Source organism: Macaca mulatta, chromosome 6 (genome assembly GCF_049350105.2).
Source record: "Macaca mulatta isolate MMU2019108-1 chromosome 6, T2T-MMU8v2.0, whole genome shotgun sequence".
Lineage (NCBI taxonomy): Eukaryota > Metazoa > Chordata > Mammalia > Primates > Cercopithecidae > Macaca > Macaca mulatta.
This window is the reverse complement of record NC_133411.1, coordinates 67237773-67263615: the sequence shown is the minus strand read 5'-3', so window position 1 is coordinate 67263615 and position 25843 is coordinate 67237773. Positions and strand designations below refer to the sequence as shown.

Genomic DNA, 25843 nt, shown 5'->3' with positions numbered 1-25843 from the left:
CCTTTCAAAGGCAAAAAGAAGGTGAACAGTCAATCTGCTAACAGCCTTTGAAACAATAGTCAGGACTTTGGACTTGGCCTATAATGTCGTGTTTCATATTGCCCTAACAAGGTTGCTCAGGGAAGGAAAATAGTTTAGTGGTGATGGAGAGAAGGGCCCCAAAGAGAAGAAATTTGATGAGAAGGATGTTACAGGTGTCTAAGGAAAAGATAAAGAGCTCCTCAGACAAGATGGAATGTGCATTGAATTTGAAAAGATGGTCAGGGCTTCATTCATGTGGTTCTCAGCAGAGCATGTTATTACTCATCCTCAGGCCTCATCATCCCCAGGGAAGCATTCTCCAAATGCTCAGACTATGTTAGGTACCTATTTTTGTACTCTTATTGGCTCTTGTCTCCTTTTGAGCAGTTCTCACAATTGTAATTACATATTTACATATTTTTTTGGCCTAAGGGCTTCCTCCCACATTCAATCATAGAACCATGGAAACAAGGTTGAAGTCTATGTTTTAAACCATTATGTGTCTGGTGCTTTGTCTGGGTCCTGGTACATAATAGATATTCAATAAATTCTTGTAAAATTCATTTTTTTTCAACTGAGAGTACAAAAGTAATCAGACGGTGAACACATGTGTACCCTTTTGGAGAAACATATTAAATTCATTCCATTAGCAGGCAATGAGTTTTTTATTTAAAAAAAGTTACTTCAGCAACATCCAAAGGTGCATCTCAAGCTCTGACCACTCCTCCCCTTTAAACTCATACTAACTGCTTGAAAATTATTTCAGTTGTTCTCATGGCCAAAATTGAACTCATCACCTTACTCTTACAATCTGGTCTTTTTCTTCTATTTCTTGGTTGGATTGATTACTACAGTTATCTAAACTAGAAACATAGGAGTCACCTTAGTCATCTTCCTTTACCTTAACACTGTCTGTCATCATCAAGTCTTCTTTTACCTATAATGTTCTTATATCAGTCCCTTCCACTCTGTCTTTATTAATATCGCCAACTGATGTGAACTACTTAAGAGCCTCTGAAGTGATCTCCACATTGCTGGTTTTAATATAATCCACCCCAAAGGTCTTTGTGTTTGTTGGTTGGTTTTCATTGCTATGGCAATATTAACATTTCTGCAGTACTAGTAAATTACAGTAAAACATACTCTGTTTTATAATTGACCTCGAGTATAAACATACAAATTCTACTGCTCTGATGTTTCTTTCTAAGCAACCATTGAATCAAAAAACAATGAATTTGCCTAATTTTCATGATCAAAACGTTCAAACTTCTCCAAAGATTTCTTGAAATCAAAGCTTGTGATTGTATGAGAATTCACAATAAACCAGCTCACAAAATGTATAAACTTCAGTTTCTCATAATCTATGGGGAATTACTGAAGCATATGGCATTTATTCATTGATTTTTAACTCAGGCAAAAGTTAGAAATACACAAACACACATGTAAGGCATACAGAGGTCTCAGAGTAAGTTGTGTGATAATAAATTATTTAACTCACCCTTATGATAGGTAAACAGTTTTCCTAAATAGCACTCCTGCCCCCTGCTACCCTGACTGAAAATATGTGCTCTTGTTTGTGCTGTTATTTTTGAACAGTGTATGCCGGTATCCAATGTAAGATGATTCATATGATACTGCTGTTACCATGGCAATCCATCATGTATATAGCAAGAACACTGTGAATACCAGCAGCTCTTTGTTCTCTTCAAGTTTCCATTTTCTTTTCTTGTTTTTTTTTTTTTTTCTTGTGCTAATAATCCAGTGGCTATGACATCAAGAGTGATACAATCTAATTTTCTCCTTCTGTTGCTTGTGGTAGGATTCATACTCTGCTATCAAGGGAGTTCTTGGCCATTTTGATTTGCAAGATATTTTTCTTCTGCCTGATGTTTCGTTTTGTCAGCAAAGTCTTCCCTCTGGGGAAAAACCCACTTGAATTCTAAGGCTGATAGATGCTGGGAATCCAGTATGATGAGTCCTGTGGAAGCAGGACATTCCAGCCCTCGGGTTGCTGTTGTCTCTGACTTCAGTATATATTCAAAGTCACCTTAAAATAGAGTAGGAAGATGAGTGTTAACTTGAACATCACTGGCAGTTTTTAAAGGTAAATTGCCATTTTTACTTACCACACTGGGTTCTCCAAGTCAGACTAGGATTTGGGTTACAATGGGGATCATTGGGATTAAGTTACTCAAGGGATAATGAGGTTTACACAGACCCATTAATCTTTCTAAGCTATTGGGAGATTTTACATGTACTGTGACTGAGGAGAACCTGACTGATACTGTAAAAGAGCAATTCAGTACAGTTTCACCATCCAAGCACTTACCGATGCAAATTCAAATATACGTGCTAAGCAAAATGGGAGAGATAGAGCAAGGGAGACATAAAAATTCCAATAGAGCAATTCCAGTTACCCCATTTGCCACCACATGCAATGGATCTATGTTCACTAGTAAGTGTGATTAAGGTAGGAGATGTGAATCTACCACTCTGTTCCCATCTCAGTTCCTTTGGCGAACTGTCGAGTGGGAACATCTTGCCTTACTTTGGGTGATTCAAGGGATTCTCCATGGTAAAAGTGACTATGTCAGATTCTTGCCACATAACCTAACATATGACTCCACTGAAGTTTGTGTTACTTTACCATCCAAAGATGTATCTATGTTTACAGACATTCTTTTATTCAATTTGAAAAGAAACTTCAATGTCAATAATAAATATTAGCCTCATTTGTGAATTAAACAGATGTTAAGATTGCATGCACATTGGTAAAAAACTGTTGTACAGGAAGCTCTATGCACAGGAGCCTCCTACCATGTCATCTAGCTCAGCTACCCTTTTCTATTCAGCTTTCTGCAAGTATTTATTTTATGTAATGCACATGGAACTATAAGGATACAAACATTGATCATACAAAGAACCTGCCCTCATGGAGCTTAAAATCTAAAGACAGATGATAATTACTAAACATAAATAACTGTCTACAGCATTAAGATATCAGTACATTCATTCATTCATTTAATTCACTCATACATTCACTTGTGCCACAAATGTTTACTGAATAGGAACTGATTTCAAAGTTTTCAGCTAGGAATGCAAAACTGAGAAAGAAAAATTCTCAGCCTTCAAAAAATCAAAGTCTAACTGCTCAGGCAAAAAATTCAAAAAGAAAAATAAATTATAACCAAATAAGGACCTTAACAGTCCTCTAGGAGCACATTAGACCAAACACCTACCACCAGCTGGGCTATTCAGGGATGATCTTACAAATAAGGTCATGAAAGAGGATGAGGCACTCTCCTGAGAGGCAGTGCCAAAAACAGAGTGGCTGGCAGAGAATGAACTCATATTACCTAGCACTTTGCAGTTTGTAAAGTAGATAGTCATATATTGTTTCTTTTGACTATCACATCAGCTGATAAGAAAACTGAGACCCAGCAGATTGAAAGGTCTTGCTGAAGACCATAAAGTTAGTTAAATGTGGCCAGGTGCAGTGAGTGACTCACACCCATAATCCTAGCACTCTGGGAGGCCGAGGCGGGCAGATCATTTGAGGCCAGGAGTTTGAAACCAGCCTGGCCAACATGGTAAAACCTCTACTAACTAAAAATCTAAAAATAAAAATTAGCCGGGTGTGTTGGCATGCACCTGTAATCCCAGCTACTCTGGTGTCTGAGGCACGAGAATTGGTTGAACCTGAGAGGCAAAGGCTGCAGTGAGCTGAGATCGTGCCACTGCACTCCAGCCTGGGAGACAGAGTAAGACTCTGTCTCAAAAAAAAAAAAAAAAAAAAAAATTGTTAGGTAAATCCTAGAGTTGGGACCCAAGCACCAGTCATCTGTTCTCTAAATATTGTCCTGTGTGTTCTGTTAAGTACCATGGAGAGAGTAGGAGTAAAATATTTTGGGCAGCTCTGAGAAGGGAGAATTTACTTCCAACTGGGAATATCAGAGAATGCTTTGTAGATAAAATGACATTTATTCTTGCAGCTTGCATTCAGTTATGCAGAGTTGAGGATGAAGGGTATTTCAGGCTGGGAGAACAATCTCACAAAGATATATATGTAGGAAAATACGTGAACGTTTATACAAAAAAATTGAGTGTGGTCAAAATTTGTTGAACTTGAGAGGCAGTCATGGAGATAGTAGATAAAACTGGAAAAGGAGAATGAGATTGTATTGTTAGGTCATGAAAATTAAGCAAAGGAATATTTTCTAAACTAAGGCGAACTATTAAAGATTTTGAACAGAGGAGTCCTATGATCATAGCTTTGCTTAAGAAAGAATGAAGTGGCAGCAGTGAAGACACACCTTGGAATACCAGAAGACTAGACTGAGGAGACTAATGAGGGGACTTACAGCAATCATTTGCTTTACAGATAATAAGGTGGTAACTAATACAAGATGATGGATCACAATGTTAACTTTTGTATTCTTTTAAGTTCTATGTTTCTGCAATGGCTAAATGCAAATATATCAGGAAAAGTAAAGGGTTTTGTTGTTGTTGTTGTTTTTGCTTTTCAAAAAGTGCAGGTAATTAGGGCCTAACATGGAATGGTGCATGCTAGGAATAAAGTAGATAAGAGGGAATGTTTGCTAGAGACATTGTGGTGGAAGGATTTACAAGTCTTGCAAACTTGTACGACAAAAAAGGATGCTCTTTCCATGATGATACCAAGACACCATGATGAATCCTGGATTTCTGGCATATGAGTTGTACAATTAACAGAAATAGGAATGAGGAAAAAACAAGCAACAGGTTTGAGAACAAAGATAATGATGTATTGATAGATAAACTGATTTGGGGAATTTGGCAGGACAAATCAATGAAGATAAGCAGACAAATATCAAGCAATGATTAAAAAGAGGTTGAGGTTGGAGATGTGAACACAGAAAATGGCCAAGCCAAGATTCTTGGGGATACATCTACATTGTGGATTAGATTTAGAATTAAGAGTCAATACCTAATGTTTTTTAAAGTCACAATCAATTTCTTTTTTTCTGTTTGTGTGTTCGTTTCCAATTCAGAACATTACTTTCACCCTATGTTATATTGTGCAGACCTTTCAATGCAGCTTGAATAGAAGATAAATAATTTACAAAAGGTCCAAAATATATTTCTAAATATTTTATGACTGAGATCACTCAGACCTTGGGTGAATTGTAGTATATATGGCAAGTGCTTTGTAAAATGACACTCATTTTGAAACTGGTCATCAATTTTTAATTAAAAAATCAAATCATCATTAGCCTTGATGTTGAATCCTGAATTAACCAACAAATGCTTACAAAAAGTAAATATTAACAGCAAGACACAGATGATTCAATACTAATCTGCCCTACTATTACATCCTCAGCAATAAATATGAATGTTTAAGTGGTACAACCAAATTTGGCATAATTGTTAGAGATGTGTTGGCTGTGGATAGAACTACATAATTTTGGAATCGTAGAGGAGAACAGAGAAGAAACCAACAGAAAATAGTACTATTACCCTGTCACAGGAAAGAAGTATGTTTATGGCCACACAGTGAAAGTTAGCCATGAGCTTGAGTGCTCTATCATTTTTCATTATGTTGTTGGTTTATATATAAAAAAAAAAAGGTAAAATACCTTTTTCTTTTTAAACAAAAATTTCTTACTGGAAGTTCAATAGGTGTACAGTTGTTTTGCTTGGCTACACATGGATATTTGTGTGTTATTCCCTTTCAGTAGTTCTGAAAACCATTTTATCAGTCGTTAGATACATTATTTTCCCAGGAGCTTGGGTATTTTATTGAGGCTGTTTCAAATGCATTTAATGTCCTTTGTAATGGATTTCTTTATCTCTTCCCCAATGCTCTTGGCTAGAGAAGTTCCTTTTTATTTGCCTTATCGGTGTGAGGACCTCATTGCTATGATCTATAGATACAGTACTTTAGCATTCTGTACATTTTAATATGATATATACTATATATAATGTATAAATGAAAAGTTATAGAGAATTTTTGCTGAAGTTTTATAGAGAATTGTTAACAAAGGATATACAGTCAATACATTAAAATAATACCTAGAAATTAAAAAGGAGTAAAGTAGAATAGTTTATCTATTGCACTGAGACTTCATACACAATATTCTGAAAAGCTGGAATATCTCTTGGGTGAAATACTTCATATATGTATTATATGTACATACATGCAATATGTGCACACAGAATTATATACAATAGATGTATATATATGTATATGTATAGAACATATAATTTTATTAGCATTTCTTATAATGGCATTTTACTATAAATCCAATGACCTGAATTATTCTATGGGTAAGTGCTAAGTATGTCAAGAGAGCTGGCATAGAAAATGGAAAAAGCACTATACCCCTTAGCTCGCAAGTAGATGTGAATTTTCTGCCTTTGACTTTGTTGAATCTGTGATGAATCAAATGTTTACTCTGATTAACATAAAACATCTGGATGATCTAACTTTGAGGACATATTGCTTCATATGCACTGAATGCCTGAAAATTGGTAGAATTTTAGATTCTTTTTCTGTATAAATGATACTACCCTAATTTCTGCAATACCTAGAGAGTTACAAGTGCTTAGCTCTGGCCTTTTATTCCATTCAATTAAGGTTGTCCACCTTTAGTTTATTACACACATAACTCTTAGTAGAGCAAACGTCTGGATTATTGTCAACAGTTCTCAAACACACCATTTGGATTTCACTATCAGACTATGAACCCCCACGGAAAAAAAAATTCAGGCATACAGGCTACACCCAGATTCTGAACAGCCCCTAGTTTTCTAGTTACTGTTTTCTCAGGCCAGATCCAAGAAGTCCTCGCTGGGCTCTTCTCTGGGATTCTCTGATAAAATCGGCTTTAGATTGAGACTGACGTGAAGATAGAGCTGGTCATTGAAAGAAACAGTTGTGAATGAAATAGTTCTCCTTTGAGACATAAACAAATACAAGATATACCAAGAAAGGGGAATTTGAGTTGTTGTTCATTTTCTGACAATTGTGAAATTGTTGACCCGGACAAGACAGTAGGGAGATTAATAATGTGATCAGGTTCAGGGCCCACTGTGCCATTGAATTAAGACAATGTTGACATTCTCCTCAGTCATCTTCTGAAAATAGAGATTTAGAATTGGGAAAGGAATAGACTGTCTCATTAACTACGTCACTCATCTCATGGGGGTGACCTCTCATTTGTGTATTTCTCAGGATATAGACCAATGCTGGAGTATAGAAATATTATGAGAGACACTTTGTAATTTTAAGTCTTCTGGTACCACATTTAAAAAGTAAAAAGAAATAGGTAAAATTTATTTCAAGGATATATTTTATTTAACTCACTGTATCAGATTATTATTTTAACTTATAACCAATATATACAATTATTAATGAGATATTTAACATTCTTTCCTCATACTTTGTCTTTGAAATCCTGTGTGTATTTTTTACTTACATCACATATTAATTTGGATGCCCAATTGTCACCAATTATATTGGATCTTTATTCAATTGACATTTAGATCTCATAAAATTTAAAATTAGAAATACAGATTCACTTCCCAAGTTGTTCCAAATATAGTATTATTTAATCAACTATCAGTCTTTTAATTTTAATTCATAAATATTAAGTAAGACTAAAAATTTAGTCCTTCAGTCATACTAACCCGCTTTCAAGTGCCAAACAGCCTCTTGTGGCCATTGGCTGCCGTATTAGACAGTTCATATTTAGATTATCTGGGTTTGAACTCAGCGTCTGCCACTCACTGACTGTATTGGCAAGTTGTTGCCAACCTGGGAAAGTTTTTTCTCTTTTTGTGCTTCAGTTTCCTTACCTGAGCACACCTTTTTCCTTGAAGAAGCTCTCCTGACGAAAATCCCATATTTTTCTTCAGGACATTGCAATTTTTCCACTTAAACTCAGAACCTTAGAGTCATCACTGAATCATCCTCTCCCTCATCAGCTTTGTCTGCCAGAAAGTCAAGTCCTTGGAGATGTTCACTGTAAAATCACATGCTTTCCTGTGACTTCATTTCCTCTGCCACTACCCTCTCCTCTTACATAGATAGCAGTAATGATCTCCTATTTAATTAGCCTCAGTCTCTTAGATTGTAGCCATCACTCCACATTATGCCTGCTGGATGCTGCTACTGAGTTCATTTTCTGAAAATGATATTTTTATCATACTCTCCACAGTTCAAACTATTTCTTCATTGCCCATCATTTCCAGCATAAATCCATATCCCCTGTGAAACCTTTCTTGAGAAGTTCTATGCCAGATCCAAATGATGGCTCCCTTCTTTGTGCTGCCATGGCCCTCCACACAGACTTCTACCATAGCCCCATAGTCCTGTTCCACACATAGGAGTATATGGGCTCTAAGCCCTACACAGACTATTTTGTTATTGCCATTTTTTTGTTTAGTTGTTTGTTCGATATCTTGATGTCTCTGTAACACAGCACAGTGATTTCTTGACAATTTCTCATTTTCTGTGTGAGCTAGTGAATGACATTCCTTTGTCTGGCATTCTAGGCCTCCAGAATTAGCTCCAGTTGACTCTTCTGGCTCCTTCTTTTGCTTTTCATCCACACAGATCTTCTGCCATAGACAAACTGGTATATTACTGTCTCATAAATATGCCCCCAATGTTTGTGTCTCCATACCTTGGCTCACATCCTCTCCTTTTCTGAAGTATCCCCACATTCTTCTTGATCCTCCCAAATTCTACCCTTTCTTCAAGGTCCAGTCCCTCCTTCTTCCGTGATGAAGACTGCAGAGCATGACGCAGTTCACTGTGTTTCAAATTCAGGATTGGGTGGCCTGATGGAAGGAGGCCAGGCTTGGGGTCCAAGTGGATCCGTTTCATCTGTTTTCCACCAAGTTGCCTACCCTCTCTGAGGTTCACATTCCTCATCTTTGAAATTACAGTAACAAAACATAAGGTGCAGTGCTATCTTGAGTATTAAGAATAACCTATGCACTGGCATTCAGCGAAGGTTCAGATGGAGCACGTGAACTCTGTTACTTTCAGTACAGTCATACGATATGTAATCATGTAGCTTTTAAAATGTCTTTCATTGTAAGATTTCATTGTCATTTGGATTGCTATATAATACACACTTGATTTCTAAACTAGACTGCAAGCGTCTGGACTGAAATAAATGAATAATTTAATTCTGAGCAGATATGCACAAACAGATGTGTGTGTGTGTGTGTGTGTGTGTGTGTGTGTTTGTGTGTGTGTGCACATGTATTTGTAGATATCAAGGGAGAGAGGCACTTTCATGTGTATTGATTCATTCAGTCCCCACAAGAAAGCATCATTTCAAGAGAAAGTTGAAAATGTACCTGTTTTATCTGTGAAGACTCTAGACTTGAAGCGATTGAGTCCTTTCCAAATCAATCACACTCTTAAAGTAATAGAAGCAAAAAATTCAAACAGTGTTTACACATCTTTCCCAAAGCTGTTTGATGTTATTATTTCCCGCATATCACATCAGTGAGATTGTCTGCCTATCAATATATGTGCTAACCATCTGTCAATCTTTATCTACATGTAATTGTACCCAGGTTCAGGGATTGTGGGAGGGAGAAAGGTTAAGTGGTTGTAAGAAGGACACTGCATCGCGTGGCAGGCAAATACAGAATACCTGCAACAAGACAGCCATGGCATTTTTTGTTAAGTCAGTCAGCACTGATATCAAGAATAACAAATGACACTTGAATTTCTTTTTCCTGAAAAAGGGCAGTAACAGTCTATTAGCAAATGTAATTAATAAATATACACAATAACAAGCTTTTGCTACAGGCAGCAGTGTTATAACTGGAAAATCCTAAAATATAGTTAATTTTCCCCCAAATGCTTTCTAACAAAAGATAGACAAGTTTAATTTTGGCTGATTTCATATCTACCGTAATATAGTACCAGCAATACCAATATACAGAAAACTGCCTAAGAAAAACAGACTTAAGAAAACTTTGGATAAATTATCATCTTAAGCTTAACATTATACCTATAAAAAATTCAGGGATAACATTTAGGACTTCTCATTGAGTAGTCTCACGTTAGACCAAAATGGTTTCTCATATTTTGGTGGAGGACCAGAATAACTTACCAGTAAATGAAACAATCATTTTCTTTTTGCTTTATACTCATTCTGCATGTGATTTGTAAAGACGATCAAGTCAAAGATTGCCAGTATGAAGTAACAACCTCTCCTTGTATTGCTTAAGTTAATCATTAATATTTTCCATGGATCAATACCCTGTAGAAGCATGAGATGCAGCAGTGATCTTCAATTTCATGTACCTGCCAAGTAAGAACAGCCATGGGCCAGATTGTTGGGAGCTGTGCCATGAGCTACAGACCCTCAACTCCCCTCTATAATCAGTTCTTCCCCCACTCCAGTGCTCCCAACTTGCCCTAAGCAGAGGATAAATGTGGATGTGTAACTATAGCAGAGGGGAGCATGCTTTTTTATGTTGTTCAGTTCTTCACTTTCTCTTCTTCAATTGAAAGTTGAGCTGTTACATTTCCTGAAATGAAATGGTGACAAGCGAAAGTAATAGAAGTAGCCTTTATAAGTGCCTGACTTCTGGGTAACAAAAGTGACTTAAAAAAAAATTAAAGTGTAAAACGTTGCATTTAATGTAAAAGATGAATGTATTAGTACCACCCTTGAAAACATACAAGTTCTTTTCAGAATAACCATCATTAAGGAGTTGACAAATATTTTATGTTTTAAAGTATCCTATAAAAATTCATCACAGAAAGAAAAAGCCTCCTGTTCTTATCCTTCTAACAAAGCCCTCTGGAATATAGATATTGAGTCTGGCTTACCTCTGTATCCCTTGTGCTGATAAACCAAGAACCTTGCAGAAATAGATGCACAATAATTGATATTTAATAAGTGAGAGAATCCATTAATGAAAAGAATGCTATTTCAGAGAACAGTGTTCATTTAGATAGAAGGTCCCAGTGTCATTAAGTAAAAGGATAGAGAATACTTGCAATATGCTTGGAGTAGTGTTAAGAATTTTAAAAAATGTTTTAAATGTGATCTTTTTTATGGGCTGAATTGTGTCCTCTCAATGTTAAAATGTTGAAGTCCTAACCCCTGGTACCTCAGAATGTAACCATGGAGATAAGGTCTTTAAAGAGGTGATTAAATTAAAATGAGGTCTTTAGGGTGGCCCCTAATCCAATCTGAATGATAACCTTATAAGGGGAGGAAATCTGGACTCACAAAGAGACATTAGACACATGCACACAGAGACAACCATGTAAACACAGTAAGAAGGCAGCCATCTGAAAGCCAAGGAGACAGGCCTCAGAGAAACTAAACCTGTTGACACCTTTGGTCTTGGACTTCCAACCTGTAGAACACTGACAAAATGTATTACTGTTGTGTAAGCCACCCAATCTGTGGTATTTTGTTATGGAAGCCCTGGAAAATTCATACAGTCTTTTTCACTTGCTACCTTTGAAAGCCCTCTTGTCAAATGATGGTAAAGAATAGAATACTATAAAGTGTCAATAATAAAGAGTGATGAGAGGAAACAACTAGAGATGTGAGAGGAGCAATTTAGGAAATGGAAAGGAGAGGAAAAAAAAATGGAAAGGAGAGTCACAACAAAGTTGAGAATGCAAATTACAAAGTGCCCACAGAGGAGGGCAAAACCAGCAAACCATTCCCTTTGTCAAAATCTTGAAAGACGGAAATTGAGGAACAAAGAGCCTTAAAAAGAGGGGAAGGTGGATGAGAAATCTGCATAGGAAGGGGGGTCCTCCATATGTTCTCCTCTCACCCTGCTCAGCTAGGAGACCAGTACCACTTTATCCTCATTAGAATGGAAATTTATGCTGAAAAATAAATAAGAGATGTCTTAACCTGGGGGTACTAGGCACATTGAAAGGTGAGAGAATAAATGAAAGTCTGCCAAGTGAATAGTGAAGTTCTGGCTTCTCTATAGCACCTGGGAACAAGAATTCTGTCAGTTAGCCTTTAACGCCAAGATGGGAGATAGAAAAATTGTTTTTCTATAAAAATTGTTTGTCTAAAAAAATATCTGCACTCCCATGTTTATTGTAGCACTATTCACAACAGCAAAGATTTGGAAGCAACCTAAGTGTCCCATTGACAGACAAATGGATGCAAAAAAAAAATGCAGTAAACAATGGGATACTATTCGGCATACAAACAATGGAATACTATTCAGCCATAAAAAAGAATGAGATTCTGTAATTTGCAACAGCATGGTTGGAAATGGAAGACATTATGTTAAATGAAATAAGCCAGGTACAGAGAGACAAACTGCATATGTCCTCACTAATTTTTGGTAACTAAAATAAAAACACTTAAACTTGCCAGGTTCAGGGGCTGACACCTGCAATCTTAGCACTTTGGGAGGCTGAGGCAGGCAGATTGCTTGAGGCCAGGAGTTCAAGACCAGTAGGGCCAATATGGTGAAACCCCATCTCTGCTAAAAATACAAAAATTAGCCAGTCATGCTGGCGCATGCCTGTCATCTCAGCTACACGGGTGGCTGAGGCACAAGAATCGCTTGAACCTGGGAGGCAGAGGTTGTGATGAGATCATGCCACTGCACTCCAACCTGGGTGATGGAGTGAGACTGTCTCAAGAAAACAGCAACAACAACAACAACAAAAAAAAACACTTGAACTCATGGAGATAGAGAGTAGGATGCTGTTTATCAGAGACTGGGAAGGGTACTGGGGAGGAAGAATAAGATCTAGTATTTGATAGCATAAGAGGGTGACTACAGTCAACAATAATTTGTTGCATATTTAAAAGCAACTAAAGAACGTAATTGGAGTGTTTGTAACACAAAGAAATGATAAATGCTTGAGATGATTGCTCCCCCATTTATCCTGATGTGATTGTTACACACTGTATGCCTGTATTAAAATATCTCATGTGACCCATAAATTCATATACTTACTATGTACTCATAAGAATTAAAATTAAAAATGAAAATATCCAGGAAGAATTCTTCTTCAAAAAAATGGAATTACCACCCAGAGAAAAGACATATAGTACTGGCATTAGATGGTTGCCCAATAAAGAAGCCAAGCGTCCTTATTCCTCAATTACTCATGTATTAGGCCATTCTTGCATTGCTATAAAGAAATACCTGAGACTGCGTACTTTATAAGGAAAAGAGATTTAATTGGCTCACAGTTCTGCAGTATGTACAAGCATGGTGCTAGCATCTGCTCAGCTTCTGGGGAGGTCTCAGGGAACTTGTAGTTGTGTCAGAAGGCAAAGGGCGAGCAGGTGTCTCAAATGGTGAGAGCAGGAGTAAGGGGGTTGTGGGAGTTAGAACATACTTTTAAACAACTAGATCTCATGAGAGCTCACTCACTCACCAAGCCATAAGAGATCTGCCCATATGACCCAGAACCAACCACCAGGCCCCACCTCCAACACTGAGGATTACATCCCAACATGAGATTTGGAGGGGACACCCAAACTATATCATTTCACCCTTGGCCCCCTAAATCTCATGTCCTTCTAACATGGCAAAATGCAATCATCTCTTCTCAGTAGTCTCCTAGAGTCACAATTCATTCCAGTATTAACTCAAAAGTCCCAAGTCCAAATACAAAGTCTTGTCTGGAAATGAGTTCCTCCCACCTATGAGCCAGTAAAATTAAAACAAGTTATTTACTTCCAAGGTACAATACAGGTACAGGCATTGAGTAAACATTCCCCCCGCCCCCCGCCACTTTTTTTTTGAGATGGATTCTCGCTCAGTCACCCAGGCTGGAGTGCAATGGCGCAATCTCAGCTCACTGCAACCTCTGCCTCCTGGGTTCAAGTGATTCTCCCATCTCAGCCTCCTGAGTAGCTGGAATTATAGGCACCCACCATCATGCCCAGCTAATTTTTGTATTTTTGTAGAGATGGGGATTTTCACCACATTGGCCAGGCTGGTCTTGAACTCCTGACCTCAGGTGATCCACCTGCCTCAGCTGCCCAAAGTGCTGGGATTACAGGTGTGAACCACCATACCTGGCCAACATTCCCATTCTAAAAGGAAGAAATCAGCCCAAAGAAGGGACTTCAGGCCCCATCCAAGTCTGAAACACAGCAGGGCATTCATTAAATCTTAAAGTTTCAAAATAATCTCCTTTGACTCCATGTCCCACATCCAGGTCACACTGATGTAAGGGTAGGCTCCAAGGCCTTGGGCAGCTCTGCCTCTATGGTTTTTGCAAGGTGAAGCCGCCATGACTGCTCTCATGGGTTGGAGTTGAGTGTCTATGACTTTTCCAGGTACAGGATGCAAGCTGCCAATGGATCTACATTCTGGGATCAACAGAACAATGGCTTCCTTCCCACAGTTCCACTAGGCAATGCCCCAGGGGGGATTCTTTGTTGGGAGGGCTCCAATCCCATATTTCCCTTCTTCACTGCCTTAGTAAAGGTTTTCTGTGAGGACTCTGTCCCTGTAGCATGCTTCTGCCTGGACACCCAGGCTTTCTGATACATCCTCTGAAATCTAGGCAGAAACTAGGATCACTCTTTCATTCTTTGTACCCGAAGGCTTAGCACCACAAGGAAGCCACAAAGGCTTACAGCTTGCATGCTCCAGAGTGGCAACCTGAGCCATATCTGAGACCCTTTGAGCCATGGCTGGACTGGATGGACCATGATGCAAGGAGCAGCCTCCTGAGGTAGACAGGGTAGTGGTGCCCTGGGCTTAACCCCTAAACCATTTAGTCCTCCTGTACCACTGGGACTATGATGGGAGGGACTGCCTAGAAGATCTCTGAAATGCTGTAGAGGCCTTTTTCCCATTATTTTGGATATTAGTACTTGTTCTCTTTTAGTTATGCAAATGTCCCTAGCAAATGATTTCTTGCAGCCTGCTTGAATTCCTCCCCAAAAAATGGTCTTTTATTTTCTATCACATAGCTAGGCTGTAAATTTTCTAAACTTGTAATCTCTGCTTCCCTTTTAAGTGAAAATTCCAGGTGTAGGTTATTTATTTGCTTCTGCATCTGAGCATAGGTTGTTAGAAGCAGCCAGGTCACATCTCAATTGCTTCAGTGCTTAGAAATGTCTTCTGCCAGATACCCTAAATCATTAACTCTTAAATTCAAACTTTCACAGGTCCCTAGGGCATGAACCTAATGTAGCTAAGTTCTTTGCTAAGGTATAACATGGGTGAACTTTGCTCTGGTTCTCATTAAGTTCCTCACACCTAAGACTTTGTCAGCATGGACTTTACTTTGCAGATCACTATCATTTACTTTGCAGATCACAGCATTTTGGTCACAACCATTTAATCAGTCTCTATCAAGTTTCAAACTTTTCCTCATCTCCCTGCCTTCTCCTGAGCCCTCCAAATTCTTCCAACCTCTGTCTCTTACCCAGTTCCAATATCATTTTGACATTTTCAGGTATCTTTATAGCAATACCCCACTCCTTGGTATCAATCTTCTATATTAGGTTGTTGTGGCATTGCTATTAGAAATATCAGACTGGGTAATTTATGAAGAAATAGAAATTTAACTGGCTTGCAGTTCTGCAGGCTGTACAAGCATAATGCCAGCATTTGCTCAGCTTCTGGAGAGGCCTCAGGGAGCTTTCAATCATGGTGGAAGGTGAAGAGAGAGCAGCTATCTCACATGGCAATAGGGGGCGCAAGAGAGAGAGTGAGGAGGAAGGTGCTACACACCTTTAAACAAAGAGATCTTATGAGAACTCTCTCACAAAGCCATAAGGGAACCACTCCCATGACTCAAACACCTCCCACCAGGCCCCACCTCCAACACTGAGGATTACATCTCAACATGAGAACTGGAGGGAACATTCAAGCAACGTCACCTATAATGAACTCCAAGACTCTACAAGCCCAGTTAAATCATTCAAGTCTCCCAGTCAGTATTTTAGTGTCTCCCTGTTGAATATGAATAGATAGCGAAGGCTCCACAAAACTCTGAGGAAATTCTTCAACAAAAAGCCTAATACGACCGGGCGCCCGTGGCTCACACCTGTAATCCCAGCGTTTTGGGAGGCCGAGGCGGGCGGATCACGAGGTCAGGAGATCGAGACCATCCTGGCTAACACGGTGAAACCTCATCTCTACTAAAAATGCAAAAAATTAGCTGGGCGTGGTGGCAGGCGCCTGTAGTCCCAGCTACTCAGGAGGCTGAGGCAGGAGAATGGCGTGAACCCAGGAGGCGGAGCTTGCAGTGAGCCGAGATCGCACCACTGCACTCCAGCCTGGGGCGACTGAGTGAGACTCTTGTCTCAAAAAAAAAAAAAAAAAAAAAAAAAAAGAAGCCTAATACAAACAAATGAAAATAATAATGATGATTAGGTTGATATAAAAAGAGTTTAAGAAACAGATAGACATTTCAGAAAAAATAAACTTAGTAGCCCTAGACAGATGACAAGTTATCACATTAATGGAACAATAGGATACTATACAAAATTATCAAGTAAGAAAAAAGAGAGTTAGAATTTAAAACAATGAAAGAAGATGCTAATAGATAAAATCAGAGATGAAAAGAGAGATGTTGCTGGGTACGGTGGCTTACACCTGTAATCCCAGCACTTTGGGAGGCCAAGGCAGGCAGATCATGAGGTCAGGAGTTTGAGATCAGCCTGACCAACATAGTGAAACCCCATCTCTACTAAAAATACAAAAATTAGCCAGCATGATGGCACGTGCCTGTAATCCCAGCTACTCAGAAGGCTGAGGCAGGAGAATTGCTTGAACCCAGGAGGCGGAGGTTGCAGTGAGCCAAGATTGCACCACTGCATTCCAGCCTGGGTGACAGAGCAAGACTCCAACAACAACAACAAAAAAAAAGATAAAAAGAAAAGAAAGAAGGAAAGGTGGAAAGATAAGGGAGACATTACAAGCAATACCACAGAAATTCAAAGGATTGTTAGATGCTACTAGGAGCAACTATATGCACATAAATTGGAAAACCTAAAAAAGGGATAAATTCCTAGACACATACAACTTACCAAGATTTAACCATGAAGAAATTCAAAACCTGAAAAGACCAATACCATCAAGATTGAAGTCATAATAAAAAGTCTCCCAGTAAAGAAAAGCCCAGGATCCAATGGCTTTCCTGCTTAACTTGCCAAACATTGAAAGAAGTAATATCAATCCTACTCAAACTATTCTGAAAAATAGAGGAGGAGGGAGTACTTCCACACTTATTCCACAAGGCCAGTATTACCCTCATACCGAAACAGACCAAAGGCATATTGCAAAAAGAAAACTACAAGCCAATATTCCCAATGAACATTTATGCAAAGATCCTCAACAAAATAATAGCAAACCAAATTCAGCAACACATTAAAAAGATTATTCATCATGACCAACTGGGATTTATCCCAAGGAAGCAAGGATGGTTCAACATAATGTAAATCAGTCAGTATGATACATCATATCAACGAAGGACAGAAACATATGATCATTTCAATTTATGCTGGGAAAGCATTTGATAAAATTCAACATCTCTTCATGATAAAAACTCAAAAAACTGGGGCTAGAAGGGACATACCTGAACACAAGGAAAGCCATATATGACAGACCTAGTATCATATTGAATAGGGAAAAATGGAAAGTTTTTCCTCCAGGATCTGTAACATGACAGGATGTCCATTACCACTTGAGCAATCAGACAAGAGAATGAAAGGGAATTCAAATTGGAAAGGAAGAAGTCAAGTTATTCTTGTTTGCAGATGATATGATTTTATGTTTGGAAAAACCTAAAGACTTCACCAAAACACTACTAGAACTGATAAACAAATTCAATAAAGTTGCAGGATACAAATTTGACATACAAAAATCGGTAGCATTCCTATATGCCAATGGTAAACAATCTGAAAAAGAAATCAAGAATGTAATCCCATTTGCAATAGCTACAAATAAAATACCCAGGAATTAACTTTCTGAAAGAAGTGAAAGAGTTCTACAATAAAAACTATAAAACATTGATGAAAGAAATTAAAGAGAACACAAAAAATGGAAAGGTATTTCATGTTCATGGACTGGAAGAATCAATACTGTTAAAATGTACATAGTACCCAAAGCAATCTTCATATTCAATGCAGTCTCTATCAAAATACCAATGACATTCTTCACAGATATTTTAAAAAAATCTTAAAATTCATATGTAACCACAAAAGACCCAGAATACTCAAAGCAATACTGAGCAAAAAAGAACAAAACTGCAGGAATCATATTACCTGACTTCAAATAACACTACAGAGCTGTAGTAACCAAAACAGGATGGTTCTGGCATGAAAACCCAGAAACAAATTCATACATCCACAGTGAACTCATTTTTGCAAAGGTGCCAAGAACATACATTGGGAAAGGACAGTCTCTTCAATAAATGGTTCTGGGAAAACTAGATATCTATATGCAGAAGAATGAAACTAGACTTCTTTCTCTTGCCATATACAAAAATCAAATCAAACTGGAATAAAGACTTAAATCTAAGACTTCAAACTATAAAACTATTAGAAGAAAACATTAGGGAAACTCTCCAGGACATTGGCCTGAGCAAAGATTTTTTTTTTTTTTTTTCAGACAGAGTCTCACTCTGTTGCCCAGACTGGAGGCTGGAGTGCAGCAGTGTGATCTCAGCTCACAGCAGCCTCTGCCTCCTGGGTTCAAGTGATTCTTGTGCCTCAGCCTCCCAAGTAGCTGGCACTATAGGTGCACACCACCATGCTGGACTAATTTTTGTATTTTTAATTGAGACAGGGTTTTGCCATGTTGGTCAGGTTGGTCTCCAACTCCTGACCTCAAGTGATCCACCTGCCTAGGTCTCCCAAAGTGCGTGGATGACAGATGTGAGCCACTGCACCTGGCCTGGGCAAAGATTTTTTTAGTAGTACCCCAGAAGCACAAGCAACCAAAGTGAAAATAGACAAATGGGATCACATCAAGTTAAAAATATCTGCATAGCAAAAGAAACAGTCAACAAAGTGAAGAGATAACCCACAGAATGGGAGAAAATATTTGCAAACTATCCATCTGACAAGGGATTAATAACTGGAATATATTAGGAGCTCAACTCCATAGGAAAAAAAAAAATCAATCCAATTAAAAATGGTCAAAACACCTGAATAGATATTTCTGAAAAGAAGACATACAAATGGCAAACAGTCAGATGAAAAGTTGTGCAGTGTCATTGGTCATCAGGGAAATGCAAATCTAAACTACAGTTAGATATTATCTCACCCCAGTTAAAATGGCTTTTATCCAAAAGACAGGCAGTAACAAATGCTGACAAGGATGTAGACAAAAGAGAATACTAGTACACTTTTGGTGGGAATGTAAATTAGTACAACCGCTATGGAGAACAATTTGGAGTTTCCTTAAAAAAGCTAAAAATAGAACTCCCATATGATCCAGCAATCCCACTGCTAGGTAGGTATATACCCAAAAGAAAGGAAATCAATATATCTGCACTTCCATCTTTATTGTAGCACTATCCACAGTAACCAAGATTTGGAAGCAACCTAAGTTTCCCTCAACAGACAAATGAATAAAGAAAATGTGGTACATATACACAATGGTATACTGTTCAGCCATAAAAAGGAATGAGATCCCGTCATTTGCAACAACATGGATGTAACTGGAGGATGTTACGGTCAATGAAATTATCCAGGCACAGAAAGATCATCTTCACGTATTCTCACTATTTATGGGAGCTGAAAATTAAAAGAATTGAGATCCTGGAGATAGAGATTGAATGATGGTTACCACAGGCTAGGAAGTGTAGTAGATGGGAGGAAGTAAGAAGAGGGGATGTTTAATGGGCACAAAAATATAATTAGATAGAACAAATAAGATCTAGTATTTGATAGCTCAACAGGGTGACTACAGTCAACAGTAGTTTATCATACATCTCAAAATAACTAAGATAATGTAATTGAATTGTTTATAACTTAAAGGATAAATATTTACAGTAATAGATACCCCATTTATCCTGATATTATTATGCATTGTTTGCCTATATGAAAATATCTCTTGTGCCCCATAAATCTATCTATCTGTCTTTCTACCTACCTACCTACCTATTTTGTACCCACAGAAATTAAATTTTTTTTTAATTATGTTTTAGAGACTTCCAGAAAAATTGGTGATAATGTTACATAATCAAATAAAGAAGGCAATGTATAACTCCAGAAAAAACAAAAAGTTATTCAATAAATAAAACATAATCATGGCACACCATTTGGTTTATCAGTAAACATTACTTTGCAGGGATGATACAATAGAATCCTGAATGTTTATTTGGCCAATAATTGTTATATAACTGTATCAGGAGGATAGAAAGAGGGAAGTAGAAAGGTGAGATGGTGAAAGAATGTGAAATCTTAATCATTCATAATAGAAAGTCAGTTAGAAATATGAAGTTTAAAAAAAAAAGTTTGAGAGTCTTATAGAGAGGGTGGCACAAAAGACTCCTGTATCTTGTTTTAAGCCTTGTGTATAGAATTTGGGGTGGGTGGGTTAGTTTAATAATTATTTTGTAGATATAGAAGGAACCAAAGCAACCAAATTTCTAGATATAAATGTCCTCTGTTTATTATCATGATAATAGGTAGACATCTTGGATTGGGATTATTTCACATTTGAATGGAATATCTCCTTTCCCCTTCAATATTTGATAGGTTTAACATGGTCACTAACTGTGGAGCAGGGACTGGTGGTGCTCTTTATTGGCAGAAGTGTGACTGGCTACCCCTGACCTTTCAGGAGACAGATGAGACATGTACACCTGGCCAATCAGACCAGCAGATTCACTGCTGGTGATGATTAGGTTGCAGATGCCAAAGACAGTTTGTGCTGTTCAGGTTAAATTACCTCACTTCAGTTCTCACTCTAAAGATGATTTATAACTAGTATTCTCCACCTCCAGTCTTTTCACTAGCAAGCAGGATACTTCTGGAAAATAATTAGGATGAAAAGAAGTCACTCTATCACAATAATGAGTTTTTGAATTCACACTTTAAATGAGATGATCCTCCTTAGGAAGAGTAAAATAAAACGAATTTCCATGCCATTGTTGATTCTACTTGAGTTAAACAGTAATACAAAAAGTTGGTTTTCTGTTCATAGCCTGGAGAACCTTGTCTCTCAGAATTATCATGCCCCATGCCATTCCTTGCAGATTTTGAATTCCCTTTGTCTCAGAAACATCCAGAAAATCTTTTTGACCTTAGGTGGTTGACAGAACACATGTTGTGAGGGTGCCTCAGTTTGGCAGAAAAGCCCTGAACTTTATCCAAAAGAAGGGCTTTCCAGCATGCTGGTTCATTCAACTTAGGACTGCAAGGCTTCCTGAAAGACAGGTGTGTCAGAAAAAAAGTAAGCAAACAGAAATTCACAATGTCCAGACTTTTCCCTCCAGAGCAGCACAGTTCCCTTGCTGAGCAGCAACAGCCAAGGCTTTAAGCTGTTCCCTCTCCCTTTTCTATTAATTGAGAAAACCAACTGCTGCAAGAGCAACATCAGCAGAGCTAAATGTAAATGGAGTTTAATAGAAAGAGACAGCCCACTGAGAACCCCTAACATTTTTGGTGTAATACCACAGAGTTCCACACCATAAACTTGGTATTCCAGTATAAAGTTCATCTCTCAATTGTATGCCACCCTCTCCCATCTTATTCACTCTCTTGCATTATTAATGGAATGATCTCCCCCATGGAATCAAAATAAATAGATAGATAGATAGATAGATAGATAGATAGATAGATAGATAGTCTCTAATATATGTATTAGAAACAGAATCTATGTTGCCCAGGCTGGAGTGCAGTGGAATGACCATAGGTCACTGTAACCTTGAACTTTTGGGCTCCAGCAATCTACAGGTGTGCAGGTCTATAGGTGTGCACCACTATGTCCAGCTAATTTTTAAAATTTTTTGTAGAGACAGGATATCTCTATGTTGTCCAGGCTGGTCTTCAACTCCTTTTCTCAAACGATCTTCCTGCCTTGCCCTCCCAAAGTGCTGAGAATACAGGTGTGAACTACCATGCCCAGCCGTAAACATGAAATTTATTTATGTTTTATGTACACCATGTGCACATAGCCTCAATATAATTTTACACAATATTTTAAATAATTTTGTGCATAAAACCAAGTTTGTATACATTGAAACATCAGAAAGCAAAGGAGTCACTATCTCAAGTCAGTGACCAAAAAGTTTTAGACTTTGGAGCATTTTGGATTTCAAAGCATCTTGAATTTTGGATTTTTGGTTTAGGATGCTCAACCTGTATATATGCATACATGCATATTTATGTAACATACATATATAATATTACCTAAAACTTAGTAAAGACTCATATGTTAACTATTATTTTTGTTGGTATTACTATGAGTAATAACTATTAGCATTTTCTCTCATATCTAAAATGCAGTTGGTAAATGCTAAACTCATAGGGTTGTTGTAAAGATTTATAAAGTTGATAGATTTTAAATCCTTGGAACTGTGCCTTGTATATGGTGAACAATATTAAAGTGTTATCTTTCGTTATTTTCACTAATAGTAATAAAAAAGCACAATTGTAATAGTATAGTAAACCTGTAATATAGTATATGCTCAATAAATTGTTAATTAACTTTTTTTCATTTCCTAGTGTGTGTGTGTGTGTGTGTGTGTGTATCACTAAGGGAATTGATAGTAATGTCATTGCATGCATTAGTGGTAACATTAATTATCTTTTTACACATTGGGCAAAAAAAAAAAAAAAAAAAAAATACAAGGCTGGCAAAACATCTTGGCCCAGAAGCCTGCCTTCAGCAAAAAGACAAAATGTGAGTGAAGAGAATATGCCTATGAGAATTGAGAGGGTTGCATTTTGCATATTATGTATAGAGATTTGCCAGTTTCCCTTTCACAAACTATGACAGTGACACTGATTCTGGATGAGCAACCTGCATAATGCTTCAGGGGCACATCTCTTCTTCTAAGGCTGCAGGCTTGCCGATGAGACAGAACACAGGCTCAATTCCGTCTGCTGTCATTTATCTGCCAATACAGATAGCAGACCTCTGTGGGTCTATTGGACAGCTCAAGCGACAGACTATATTTTAGCAACTGAAGAGGAACCACTTCAGATCACTAAAGGTGGAAAACACCTGATGACACCTTCAATCAAAAGAAATGAGTATCCAAAATCTGCAACATTAGGCCCCACAGTAAAATGGCTCTAGTGACAGACAAAAAAATACTATTTCTAACCCTTATAGAATGAACTTGTATTAAAGAGCTCAAAGAAAACTTTTATCACATTTATCTTCCACTTTTAATTAAAAGGCTTATTTCTGAATGCTAAAACTTTTGCTTTATTCACGTTTTAGAGGAAAGGAGAGGAAGAGAAACCACCTGTTACCTTCTTGATGCTGTAGCCGGCACCTGCCTTTGGTTGAAGATGAGTTTTGCGTGGTGTCTGGACCAAAAATAACGAGTCTTTTAAAAATTATTGTCCTAAAAACCAGCAGATTAAACTACTTTCTTTTTTCTCAGAGGTTTCACAAAGTATATGTTGTTTGGAAAGGCAAAGTCAGTGAAGAAAAAAGAGGAACCTCCCTAAATATTGGTGTTGTCATTTATAATGTAAGACTCGCTAGAATGAGATTATCTTAGGTATGAATGGAGAAAGGTAGGATGCATGCAGTGTGGAAGCAGCCAGATTCAACACACTAAAATCATTAACACATAAGTTTGTGTAGTTGTGTGTGCTTTTGAGAGGGAGAAGAGGAATTTTGCGTTTTTCATTCTAACCACTTGACCAATAACTGGGAATCATCTCTTTTATCCCCTATTTTTTCCCTTTGTTCTATATGTTCTGTTCTTGAGGTGGTCTTTATCATAAAGTGCCTTTACATAGGCAGTATGTAAGCTGTATGCAAAATTGAGTCCCCATCTCTGGCACTGATCTCAAAGTCCTGTTTGTTGTTATCAAATACCTTTGAATCTGTGTCTTCAAACTCTGCTTGGGTTCACTCAAATCAGTATATTTCTTTTCATATGTAGGTCTTTTGATTTCTGTCCTAGGTTGACTCTTTTCTGAGTTCCCTTTTACATCAGAAATTAACGTTTTCCTAATTATCCAATCTAGAAATTTTAGTCATCATTACTTTTTCTTTTCATTCATTTTTAATATCCCATCCATCCTCAGGTTCAATTAATCCTTTCTTCAAACTCTACTCCCCCTGTCTTTCATTCTGCAGCTGAGTTCACATCACACAGGTCCTCATCCATTCATGCCAGGACTTCGACAGCAGATTCTAACAGGCATCAACCTCCAGACTCATTAAATTAATCCTACACACTATTTCCAGGTGACTTACTGAAAGTCTTCATTTGATCCTGTCACTCTCCATTTCATGACTCTCCCAGCAGGTCACAACTCACATATCTGCAGGAGATAGGAGCTATTCAGTGGAAAAGGTAGGGGGATCCTGGGCAAGGAGGGTATAGATATATCCTCACCTGCATGAGCAGTGACTTCTGAGCTCCTCACAGTTGTTAGCATGTGAAAACACAGGCCGGGGTTGTCAGGCTTTCTGATTTTTCAAGAGAACACAGAAATTAGACTTTTAAAAAGTTGATTCAATAAATATGACAGAAGGTATATTAGGGTTCTCTAGGAGAACAGAATTAATGGAATATATGTACACACACACACACACACAAGCACACACACATTTATATATCTATATAAAGGGTTGTTTATTAAGTATTAACTCACATGATCACAAGGTCCCGCAATAGGCCATCTGCAGGCTGAGAAGCAAGGAGAGCCAGTCCAAGTTCCAAAACTGAAGAACATGGAGTCTGATGTTTCAGGGAAGGAAGCATCCAGCATGGGAGAAAGATGTAGGCTGGGAGGCTAGGCCAGTCTTTCTTTTCACGTATTTCCGCCTGCTTATATTCTAGCTGCCCTGGCAGCTGATAGATTGTGCCCATCCAGCTTAAGAGTGGGTCTGCCTTTCCCAGCCCACTGACTCAAATGTTAATCTCCTTTGGCAACACCCTCACAGACACACCCAGGATCAATACTTTGTATCCCTCCATCCAATCAAATTGACATTCAGTATTAACTATCACAGAAGGCATACTATGTTCTGAGCTTTCTTATCTGTACTGTAAAAAAAAAAAAATACAGCAGTGAATGAAACCAACAAAAATACCTTTGTGGACTTTATATTCCAGGTGGGAGTGAAAGACAAGAAAAAAAATTTATATATTTTATATATATGTAATATATATTTATATATCTATATTTAAAAATATATATGGGGAAGATTTTGTGATAAATACTATGAAGAAAAGTGTGTTAGAGAAGAGGTTAACGAATGTGTGTGTGGTGGGTGGTGGAATTTTAAGTGGTGTTAGGAAAGACCTCATTCAGAAGGTAGCATGCGAGTAAACATGAAGGAGGTACAAAAAGTTCTCCTGCCATCATAGAGGGATGGTAAGGTGCTGGTGGCTGGAGTGAAGAAGCAAAGTGGAGAATAAGGGAAAAAGTTGGAGATGAAACATAAGGGGACTTGTAGCTCTATTTATCTTACTAGTGGCTTTGCTTTATTAAACAAAGACCTTTAAACAGATGTTAACAAGATAACTCTGACTCCTAATTTGGAGATGACTTTAGGGAAATAAGGGAAGAAACAGAGAGACAAATGAGAAGCAGAAGAATTCTTTTCCTCAGGGTCTTTCTCATTGTTGTTCTCACTACGATCATCCTTTGGACAGACGGTACTCTTTTTAACTCAATGTGATCTAAATGTG

The 25843-nt window shown here is 37.8% G+C and overlaps 1 protein-coding gene and 1 long non-coding RNA gene across 7 annotated transcripts in view; one reads left to right on the top strand and one right to left on the bottom strand.

Annotated features, from left to right (window-relative positions):
- The window catches only part of PDE4D (phosphodiesterase 4D), a 1577486-nt gene that overhangs the window by 1123291 nt on the left and 428352 nt on the right, over positions 1 to 25843 (top strand). The window lies entirely within an intron of this gene.
- LOC144341433 (uncharacterized) lies at positions 668 to 14528 on the bottom strand. The gene is made up of 2 exons (XR_013418356.1): positions 10140 to 14528; positions 668 to 2068 (listed from the first exon to the last, which is right to left on the bottom strand). It is a non-coding gene; the product is annotated as an uncharacterized LOC144341433 (long non-coding RNA).